Raw genomic sequence first — 12,053 nt, forward strand, 5'->3', positions numbered from 1 at the left:
ACATCAATTAGTTGTGTTGTTATGCATTTTGTGATTGATGTTATGAAATTTTTTAGGTTGGTTATGACATTTGTGATTTGTAAAAATTTTGATTATTTTTATTATGGCAATTAGTGGTGCAGTTACGCATTTTGTAGTTGATGTTATTAAATTTTGTGAGTTGGTTATGACATTTGTGGTTTTTAAAATTTTTAAATGTTTTTGTTACACCAATTAGTGGATAGTTACATAATTTTTTTGTTAATGTTACAAAATTTTGGAAATTAGTTACGACATTTGTGATTTTCTATAATTTTAAACAATTTTGTTACGCCAATTAGTGATGGCGTTATGCATTTTGTGTTTTATATTACAAAACTTTATGATTTGATTATGATATTTGTGGTTTCTAAAATTTTAAATATTTTTATTACACCAATTAATGGTGTGATTAGACATTTCGTAGTTGATGAGTAAAATAGTCCTTTTTATTAATTTTACTTAATAAAAATAGATGAAGGATTTATATTAAAAATAAACCAAATCAAACCAAGCCTTAAGTCCTATCAAATAGGGTCGGCTACATGAATCCTTCTTCTCCACACGGCCCTAGCAAAGGCCATTTCGTTAGTCAAATTAAGTAGATCCATATCTTTATTTACAATGCTAACCAACGTTAATCTAGGCCTACCTCATCCCCTAACACTTCCATCTACCGTTACAGCATCGCATCTTTTCACTACTGCATCTGTTGGTCTCCATTGAATATGACCAAACCATCTCAATCGATTTTCTCTCAACTTATCTTCTATTAGTGCTACTCCTATCCATTCCCGAATACATTCATTCCTAATTCTGTCTTGTCTAGTCTTGCCACACATCCACCTAAGCATTCTCATCTCAGCCACACTCATCTTGTCTATATGTTGTTTCTTGGTTGCTTAACACCCCGTCTCATACAACGTCGCTGCTCTAATAGTCGTTCTATAGAACTTACCTTTAAGTCTAGTGGGTATTCATTTATCGCACAGTACCTCAGACACACTTCTCCACTTACGCCATCCCGCCTTAATCTTATGGGCCACATTTGCATCAATCTCCCCCGCTGTTGTGATAATCGGCCCTAAATAATGAAAATGTTCACTCTTAGGCAATTTTTGATTCTCAATCTTCACTTCTTCTCTGCTTTCATTGTTATTGTTACTAAATTTACACTCCATGTCCTCTATCTTAGTTCTATTTACTCGGAATCCTTTAGATTCAAGAGCTTTTCTCCAAATCACCAACTTTGTATTAACTCCTTCTCTAGTCTCATCCACTAGCACTATATCGTCTGCAAAAAGCATATACCATGGCACGTCATCGTGGATATTTTTTGTCAACTCATCCATAACTAAAGCAAAAAGATAAGGACTTAAGGTAGATCCTTGGTATAACCCTACAGTGATAGGAAATTCATTTGTCTCTCCTGCAGACGATCTAATAGTGGTCATCACCCCTTCATACATGTTCCTAATCACATCAATATAACATTTTGTCACCATTTTCTTTGCTAACACTTACCATATTATATCCCATGGAACTCTATCATATGCTTTCTCAAGGTCGATAAACACCATATGAATGTCTCTTTTCTTTTCTTTCTCTATATTTTTCTATTACTCTCCTCAAAAGATAGATCACTTCCATTATTGACCAGCCAGACATAAATTCAAATTGATTCTCTGACACCTCCATTATATCTCGCAAACTGCGTTCTATCACCTTCTCCCACACTTTCATTATATGACACATTAGCTTGATTCCTCTATAGTTGTTGTAATTCTGGACATCACCTTTATTCTTATAGATTGGCACTAAAATATTCTTCCTCTACTCATCTGGCATGTTCCTAATCAACAAAATATTGCTAAACAACCTAGTCAACCAAGTAACCCCCTTTTTATCCAAACATTTTCAAGCTTCAATAGGGATATTGTAGACCGCCCCAACGTTACAGCTCCCCGTGTGAAATGGCGTGAAATCCGTTTTCCTCATTAGCTACTACAGTTCGGACTCAAACAGTCCAAATCTGGCAAATCGTTTTGGAAAAATGATTTTTATAAAGAAGTGCCAAACTTGGATTGCTTTGCCAGATACAGAGTCGCCACCTAAATGTTTTATTTTTTGAGAAATTTAGAAAATCCTGACTCGTTGCTTAAGGCCACGTGTCCGTCATCACCAAAGTTGCCTCAGCTCGGGAACTTGGGTACGAGAGGGGAAGGTCATGCAATGAGCACCCCTGCTCGCCCGATCAAAGATCGGCTTTTACTAACATGATATTTTGTTTTTGAAAACACATGCGTTCTTATTCCGGTTATTAGCCTAGAATTACTATGTGATGCGCACAACACACAAGTATAGACTAAATCGCCTAAGTTGGAACAAAACATCTCATGTTTATTTGAAAAAGGTTTGAAGGTGCTACTCGCAAGTAGGCTAAGACGTGGATTTGCCACCTCCAAGTGGGCTTAGAAAACATGATTTTGCCATTTCGCAAAGTGGGATTAAAACTTGCATTTCGATGAGTTGTTCCAATTCAAGTAATCTAATCTTCACCCACAGGCATTCAGGCAGTTAATCATATAAGCAGTTAGCCTCATGGCAAGCATGCTATCATTGCAATCACTCACACACATGCAAGATACTAAAGTATAAAAGCTTACCTAGTACTCCGAGCCAAAACAAAAGCTAGTTAGTAATCAATGCATGATCCTAGCTTATGTTAAGATGGCTAATGCAACACATGCAAAATGCGACTAGAAATAGGCTCGGCTATTCTAAAATGGCATATGAGATGCAACTTGATAATCATGTATTCAAGTAGGAATTGAAATACAATGCAGTTAGTATGATGCGCCGAGCCCAGTGCATGCAATACGAATGAATGGATGCAAACATGCAAGCATAAGGATGCTAATCAAAACATGACCTAGAACTAACCATCGTAAGCGGTTAAGTAAAAGGGAGAAAGACGTAGAGTTGGAAGACATGCATCACACACACGCACACTTATTACAAAATTCGCCCTCTCGATGGAGGGTCTGAAAAAATCAACTAGCTAGCTACGCTACGCTAATTAATTATTACAAAAAAAAAATTAACTAATTAAGCAAATTAATTAAGTTACAAAACCAACTAAGTAAGAAAAGAAGAAGCTAAAACAAGCTGCCACAGCCCTGCCTCAGAATGATGAATGATGCATGCTCGGTGGGCTTCGCTCGGAAACCTGTTGCCATGCCTCATGTTGCCTCTGTTTGCACTGTTTTAGACTCCAAAAATTGTGCCAATCTCCAAAACACTTCTTATTCACCTCATGGACATTCTGAGAGGTCATCGGCCAAGAGGGGTGGCCATCGGCCAAAGAATAAAGGTCATCAACCAATTTTGAGGCTATCGGCCAATTGTTGATAGCCGATCGGCACACTGTATAGCCGATCGACCACTGCTTCCTGCAAACTCTCCTTTTTGCTTCAACAAAGCAAAAACAGAGGCATGGCAATGTTTTTGCAAGAAAATGTGTGTTCAACTACACCCCTTATCATGTCTAAGTCTCAAAGGTGTGTAGTGCTCGGTTCTCGAGCCATCAATCACGTATTTCGATGCATGATGGCCAAAGAGACCGAGTTGCAAAAATCAATGCCAAATGAATGCACAAAAACACATAAATGCCTTAACCTCTATCATGCATGATCAAGAGGGTCGGCGACCGAGAATTGAGGCACATTTCATCACTTCAAGTATGAAACGTCCCCCGTTTCTCGTGTTTGGCTTAACACCCAAACCAAACACAATGCAATGCATGCACAACTTAACAAAGCTAATGGCATGCAAAAAATGTGGTGCAACATGAGCATACAAGCACCATGCCATGCAACATGATTAACTTAGTAATACTAATGGCATGTGAACAATGTAATGCCACATGATTAACTTATCAAAGCCAATGGCATGCCAACTCAATGTAATGCAACCCAAGCATACAAACAAAGCTAATGCAACATGAGCATGCCAACAACCAAGCGAACAACATGCAAGATGGACTTAAACCGGATATGGACAGACCTCAATCATGTCCAAAACAGTGGCCAAAATGATGAAATGATGGCATGAAAAGTAAGAAAATGCATGCACATGCATTGGCCCATTAACTAGGCATAAGAGCACAACTTTCAAACATGATGAAGAAGTGACAAACATAGAAGTGTGACAACACTAAATGATCTGAAATAATGTATGAAATGGTACCAAACCACTCAAACAACACAAGTATGGCATGCAAGAGTGCCTAAGGCACAAGGCCATTAAAGGGACTACACAAGGGGCATGCAATGCGTGGCACAAATGGATGAACCAGCCACAAACAGAGCTTAATTAGGTCAAAATGAAGACCAAAATATGTTGAGATGGGAGCTCAAAGGTCTAGGCATGCACGCATACAAGCTAGGCCACAAACAAGGCAATAATGGACTAACCCTTAAAGGCACTCAAAGGGAAAAAGAAGTGGGAGCATGGCAGTACTATATGCTCTAAAACAACATGGTAAATGATGCCAAATCATGTACATGTCACAAATGAAGCATGCTAGGAGGCTCAAAGCTAGAAACTTGCATAGACACTTGAACTATAGCTATGCAATACATGAAACATATGGCCAATGCAACCCAAAACAGTCCTAGAGCATCTCAAAATGATGCTAAAACATGCATGGAGCAAAGCCAAAACAAATTAGCATGAAGGGCCAAAACATAGAGCATGTAAGGGCAATAGGGAGGATTACACTACACCTACCAAGACCAAGTATGAGATGACTTTACCAATAAAAATCCTAGTTATGGCATGTCAAATTAACACCAAAAATGGGCTGATACCAAGTCAACACATGCTAGAATAACAAGCTCACTCATTAGGCATGCAAGACTAGTAAAGAGGACTTACACTACAAGTGTAAGAAGAAAATGAGGGATGCCCTAACCAACCAAAAATAGAGTTATATCATGGCAAAATAAGACCCAAAACACACTGAAATGGTGGTCCAAAAACCTAGGCAAGATGGCATACACATGGGCTCTTTTTAAGGCATAAAGCGTGAACCCTTCAAAGTATTGAAGGAGTGAAAGATGTGAGTACATGGCAATGAAACATGCTCTGAAATCACATAACAAAGGATGCCAAATCGTGCAAATGGTCCAAGTAATGCATGCTAGATGCTTGGAAATTCAAAGATAGTGAGCTAGAATGCACTATGGCTATACAAAACATGGCATGCATGACCAAAACAACATAAATCAGACCTAAATCATGGTAAAACATGAGTAAAATCTTTCTGAAGTTGAGCCAAAATCACACTAGAATGATGGTCTAAAACATGACGCATGTTAGGCTAGTGTGCAAGTTTACATTACAAGTGTATAGAGCAAGTAAGAGGTGACCAAACCAGCCTAAAACAGAGTTATGGAAGGTCCTAAAAGTCACAAAAACATGCTTGAAAAAAGCTAACATAAGCCACAAAAATATGCTACTTTATAGTGCTAACAAGGCATGGCTTGGAGAGACAAGAAGGGGAGGCTATCCCCTCCCATTTGGGACCTCAAAACAAGATTTTTGTTACTGAAAATCCCTTGGATTTCAGTGGTTAAAAGGCTAAAAAGAGGTTGTTTGAAAAGTTCGAAAGTTAGTTCACAAGGCCTTTCAAGCCAAGGAGCAAAAGGGAGGACAACCCCTTAGCCAACCAAGGCACAAACCAACACTTTTAGGACTGAAAAACAGAGGAAAAATAGAGGTTTTTGTAGTTCAACACCACCCCAAAATAGCCCCAAAGTAGTGTGAAAAGATGGCCAAGCAAGTGTGTAAAACAAGCTTAAAGGAAGAGAGATCTTACCCTTGATGCACAGCTGCAAAACCAGCCCAAAATTTGAGCCAAAATCAGCCTTTTGGAGCTCAAACAAAGTCCCAATCTACCTCAACCCAAAGATGATCAACTTTGGTTAAGGGTCTCTTTGCAAAAGTGTAGGAAATTCTCACTTCTAAGCCTAAAACAAGAGGAAAATGAGAGAATTCTAGGGAGGGAGAGAGTTTTGCTCACAAAACTTCTAGAGAGAGAGGATTCTAGAGTGAGAAGCTCTCAAACTTCTAAGCCTTCAAGAAAATGTTCTAAGTCCTTGAATATGAGATATTTAGCTTCATATATAGCAATTCAAAAGCTTTTAGTCGAAAATATCTAATTTGGGACAGGTGGCACAAGCTGGAAACAGCTGGAGGAGAAATATCTGCCAATTCTGGGCTTTCTGGACATTTTTGGCCGATCGGCCAACATTTTTGGCCGGTAAGGTTCACTTTTGGCCGACCTATGGCCGATGAGGTCCAATTGTGGCCGATGAAGTCCCATAGAGGCCGATGGAAAAAATCAGTCCTGGTCCCTGACTTGAAGCAAGCCTAATTCCTTCATCTAGACTCCTTTTTAGGTCATTCTTAAGCCCAAACTATAGCCCCGGAAGTCTTTTTTCCAAATTTGGAAACCTCACCTCAAAATTCCATGTGTGATAAGAGATATCCCTCTTTTAGTGAAGGCTTCTCAGTTTGGGTCCAACCAGAATGATGGCCAACTTCAACCAATCATATCTCCCCCATCCGAACTCGGCTTTAGGAGATTCTTGAGTGCAAAATGAAGCCCCGGAAGTAAAATTTCCAATGTAGTGGCCTCATAGCTTAAATCCAAGTATAAAAAAGGATAGGCCTGATTTGGCGAGGGTTGTCCGACTCTCTCTTAACGGTTTATGCCCATCTTCTTCCTCAACTAGGTTTCTTCCCTCTTCTCCTCTTTTATTCAAATCCAAACCCTTAAACAAGGTGTTTTGAAAGATGTTTCAAAGTGTTCAACTCTCTTTTATTCATTTCCACTTTGTCCTTGCTCGGTTTACCGAAAAGCGCAACATTTGACAAAATGCGAGCCTCGGAACATCGTAGAAATTTCTTTTCAAAAATATTTTGAAAGAGAGGGTTTTAAGGTCTAAAAATCATTCAAAATAGCTTTGGTCCAAAATGGGGTGTGAGGTTAGGATTTGACTCTCCTCTTGCCGAAGAAATCGAACATTTTCCTTACACATCTTTCATCACCAAAGAAACCATCAGCAGCGCCCAAGTCTTAAGAGCGGTCAAAAATGGGGTGTCTACAGTTGCCCCTCTTTGACAGAACTCGGAAGTCATAAAGTGACATGAGTGAATGTCAAAGCCCAGAGGCGATCCATTTTTGACAAGGCCGAAGACTTGGACAAACAAACAAAATACAGATAAATAAATGGTTGTGCCCGCGGGCTACCTACATATCCCTTTGTAAGGAATCAAACAAGCGTAGTTCAGGAGCATAATGCAAAATGATACACAATGCAACAAAACAATGTAATAATATATAATGTAATGAAACAATGCAAATGACATGCAATATAACGAAATAATCAAACCACAAGCAGTGCAAAACCACACAAATATCATAAAGGGATGTAGATGCAGAATCAACCTACGTTTAACATAGAAAAGGTGCCGAAACCCTCAAACCACAATTCTCTTAGTGGGATAGGTGTGTGCACAGGCAGAGCTATGTGTTTCGCAGCAAGAATACAAGTAACTGGGTGGCATGATATAAGTGTGGAATGATCTACTGAGGAAAGATCATGATCCTCCATGCTGAATACAACAACAAACTACGATGTAATGGATGCAGTGGATAAGGCACGCGACCAAACCACATTTCTACCTAGAAAATGCATAGACACAAAACAGACCACATCTAATACAGAAATGGTGCCGATACCCTCAGACCACAATTCTCTTAGTGGAATAGGCGCGCACACATAACCACAGAACCATGCTTCAACGAGAAAAGTATGGGCACATACCAGACTAAGCTTAACATGGAAATGATGCAATGCGATAAAACAGATATGATGGACAATGCAGTAGATGCATGCAATAGATGCTATTTACAATGCAATAGACATAACAGATGTGATGCAATAGATAATAGTGTGATGTAACAGATAGTAAAGTAGATGCAAAGGGTGACATACTCCAACCATGCTGGAGTCGTGAGAGGAAGAAAAACAAATCCCAAACACGCCGAAATCGTGTGAGGAAAGGAACACTCAAACCACGCTGAAATCGTGAGAAGAGGCCCGAAAACAACCGCTCAGGGTAAACTAAGAATCAAAAACCGTACAAGATCACGTTTCACGCGTCCTAAGATACTCTAATCACGCTGAAATCGTGAGAAGAGGAAAACAAATTCCAAACATGCCGAAATCGTGTAAGGAAGGGCACACTCTAACCACGCTGAAATCGTGAGAAGAGGTCAGAAATCGCTCAGGCTCGCACTTCACGCGTTCCGAGATAAAACACACCCAGGCTCATGCATCACGCGTCCTGAGATAAATTCCAAACACTCTGAAATCGTGTGAGGAAAGGAACACTCTAACCATACTGAAATTGTGAGAAGAGGAAATCAAATTCCAAACATGCCAAAATCGTATGAGGAAGGGCACACTCTAACCACGCTGAAATAGTGAGAAGAGATCAGAAACTGCTCGGGCTCGCGCTTCACGCGTCCCGAGATAAAACACGCCCAGGCTCGCGCATCACGCGTCCTGAGATAAAACCCACCCAGGGCCACGTTTCATGCGTCCTAAGATAAACACGCCCAGATGCTCTAGTTGAAACACAATCACGGAAGAGGTACATTCAGAATACAATGTGTTTCATGCATTCTGAAGAGGTACATTCAGAATACAATCACGGAATTTTCTGAAGTTGAAACACACTCAGATGCTCTAAATTTTCCCTCTTTTCTTTTGCTTTGCAGTCTGGAACCCATATAGCTTCAGATAGGTCCTGGTCCTGGTTTTACTGTTCTGACATGACCTGGGTTGAACCCTGCAGTTTTATGAAAGAACAAATCATGTTTTGCACAAATATGGAGAACGACACAGCACTTTGAGCACAAAACGATTTTTTTTTTTTTTTTTGAAATTGAAATTGAGGAACAAGTTCTTAACCGAGTATTGAGCCTACGACTAACCACCGTAAAAAATGACTCAATCAATGGAAAACAAAGGTAAAACAACCTAGACATATCTATTGACACTCGAAACGACTCAAAACAAGAACCGAGACAAACAAAACACACACACAACACTCAGATGTGTTACAAAGACGAGAGACCTCTCAGTCCACGGGGAGCCCACAGCATCTCCGGGTATTTTTTTCCACCCTTTTTTTTTTTGTCATTCTCACATCACTCTAGCACTCTATCTATTGTTTTCTGAAAAAGCTCTTTTCTCACTTTTTCTCTCAGTACACATCTCTCTATTTTTCAATCTCTCTAATTTTTTTATCCCTCCCCTGGGTGGTTGATGGATAAACAAGAAGTTGCGGGCTCTTGCCCCTAGCATTCTGCTGGATTCTCTTTCTTCCGCTCACAACAGTGAGCTTTTCCACAGAGGGGTTACGACAGGATGTGCAGTAGATCCGCAGCTGACATTGGTTGACAATGCTCTTGGCCAGTTTGGATGTGATCAGACCTGTCCAGATGAGAGAGTGGAATATCTTGATCCATTCCAGTTTGTGCTTCGCACTTGGCTTGATACCTCGTTGTTTGGAGGATGAGAGAGCTTTCAGCCTTTTGTTGTTAGCTTCAATTGTGCCCTTTCCTGGCAAGTAGAGTGCCCTTCCCGGCAAGTATGGTACCCTTTCTGGCAAATATGTTGATAAAGGGGAAAAGACAGAAAACCAGACTCAACTGTGCCGCTTAGTTTATCATTTTGACCATTTTTTATTTTGGCTTTCTACTAAAACAATTTTGACCAATATGAGAGTTAGATTAACATACTTGTTCAACTTTTTGATTTGAAATCATGTAAGTCAGGCTATGAGCACTAAAAATTTTCCTTTTTCGGGTCCAAGAAATGATCCAGTTTTGGAAAAATGGAATAATTTTCGAGAGAAAACTAGTCAACCTCATTAAAAATTCTCAAAAGTATTTTTACAAATGGCCACTACTCGACCAACGTAGAATTTACTCTTGAGATGCACAACCTCAGATCCAAAAACCATGGAAAATTTCCCCTTGCATGAATGACACTGCACGACACCAAATCTAGCAACGAAAAGTTGCCCCTTGTTTGAATGGCGACCGACGGCAACGGAAAGTTGGCCCTTGTCTAAATAGCGCCGCAACACACTGTAACCAGTCCTCATAGTGACAATCACAACCGAACTCTCAGATACAGGGAAGACAAAGATAATCAGAACCATTACATGGATACAGTCGATTTGGAAGTGTTTATGGCTGGACTTCAGAACAAAGTTGTCTACGTATCCCAAAGATGGGAATCAAGCCTGACGTAGTTCCGGGTTAAGGTACCCTCGAGTATTAACATCTCCTTTTGCGCTCTAACTTTTGCCAAGGCCGCCCTTCCGGGTTTTTAACATTACGAGCTTTGTTTTTCTTTTTTTTTCTTCTTTCTTCTTTTCTTTTCTTTCTTTGTTTTCATTTCATTTCATTTCTTTTCTTTTTTTCATTTTCATCTTTCTTTTCTTTCTTTGTTTTCATTTTCATTTCTTTTCATTTTTTTTTTCTTGCTCTAACTTTTGCCTGAGTCGCATTTCCGGGTTTTCGGCCCAGCGAGCCTCTCAAGCAATGTTTTCAAAACCGGACCGGTGAGCGAACCGGAAAAGAGACCAGGTGGACGAGTCACCGGTTCAACCGCCGGGTCAAAGCGGTCGAACCGTGACGTCATAATTAATATTATATAATTAAAAAATATAATTATAAATTATAAATAAATAAAAATATATATAAATAATCAAATAAAAATAAAAATTGTTGCATAGTATTTATTAATAATATTTAATAAAGTCATAATTGATAAAAAAAAAAGTCACTTATTTTAAAGAAATTAAATTTTTTAGACATTCCCTCCAAATAAATTGGTTGAATACTAGATTTAATTTTGGAGGGAAAAGAAATTTTCAACTCTCCCTCCAATCAATATGTTTCAAATAATTTGATTGAATCCCACATAAAATTTTGTAGGTTCTCTTTGAAAAATCTTTTCCTATAAATAAGAATAGACTTTCATAATCTTCTCAAGCTTTCAATGAGACTCTTCCTTATGAGAGGAGACTCTTGAAATAAGAATTTTTAGTCAAAATTTTGAAAATATAAATATATAAATATATGAGAAAGAAAGAAAGAAAAGAAATAAAATAAAATAAAATAAAGTAAAATCGAAAAAAAAGGGACCGGTCTGACACTCCCGACCTAGTCCGGGTCACCGGTTTTGCCGATTCGACCACTGGGTCACCGGTTTTCCCCAGTTTTGGCCCCACTCTGGGTTTAGGGGGTTGACCGGACCGAAACAAGGCCCAGTTCCCGCTCCGACCGGCCGGCCCGGTCCGGGTTTGAAAACATTGCTCTCAAGGGTAAAAGGTGTAACAAGTCCATGTTGAATGGTCATAGGATCTCGAATCCATCTGTATCCAGGAGAATGGCTGCTGTTTGCTGATGATGTAGGAGTCCATCCAATGGGGGGCTGAATTTGCCCCTAGTGTTGCGGATAGGAGCTCGATTGTCTTTCAACAAAAACTTTCTTCTTTCCTCCCTTCTGGGATTTGACATTCTTGTCGATCTTCGTTAGCTTGAGCAATGTCCCAATTTTTGACTCTTCGGGCACATCTAACATTTTTTGTCCCTAGTTCAAGGGATGCTTCTCTTCTAGCTTTACCAGCTTCTTTGGATAACATCTGATCTTCTTGCCCCTAGTTCGTGGGCTGCTTCAAATCTGGCCACACAGGCCTCACATTGTGGTTGACCGTTGAACATTCTGAATTAAGGTTCAAGGTTTGAAAGTGAAGGGGGGTCGAGTCTCGAAGCTGAAAGCGATACTAAGCTGCATAATCTCAAGAGCGATTCCACACAGGTCTTCACAGGACGGCGCAAAATATTTTTGAAATCTTTTAAGAAAACGACTAATCGCTCGAGC

At 39.6% G+C, this 12,053-nt stretch overlaps 1 protein-coding gene across 1 annotated transcript in view; it reads right to left on the bottom strand.

The window, feature by feature from the left end:
* Positions 1–12,053, bottom strand: part of LOC114286870 (uncharacterized) — a 34,000-nt gene that overhangs the window by 2,944 nt on the left and 19,003 nt on the right. The window lies entirely within an intron of this gene.

Source organism: Camellia sinensis, chromosome 7 (assembly GCF_055761805.1).
Source record: "Camellia sinensis isolate YWXY chromosome 7, ASM5576180v1, whole genome shotgun sequence".
NCBI lineage: Eukaryota > Viridiplantae > Streptophyta > Magnoliopsida > Ericales > Theaceae > Camellia > Camellia sinensis.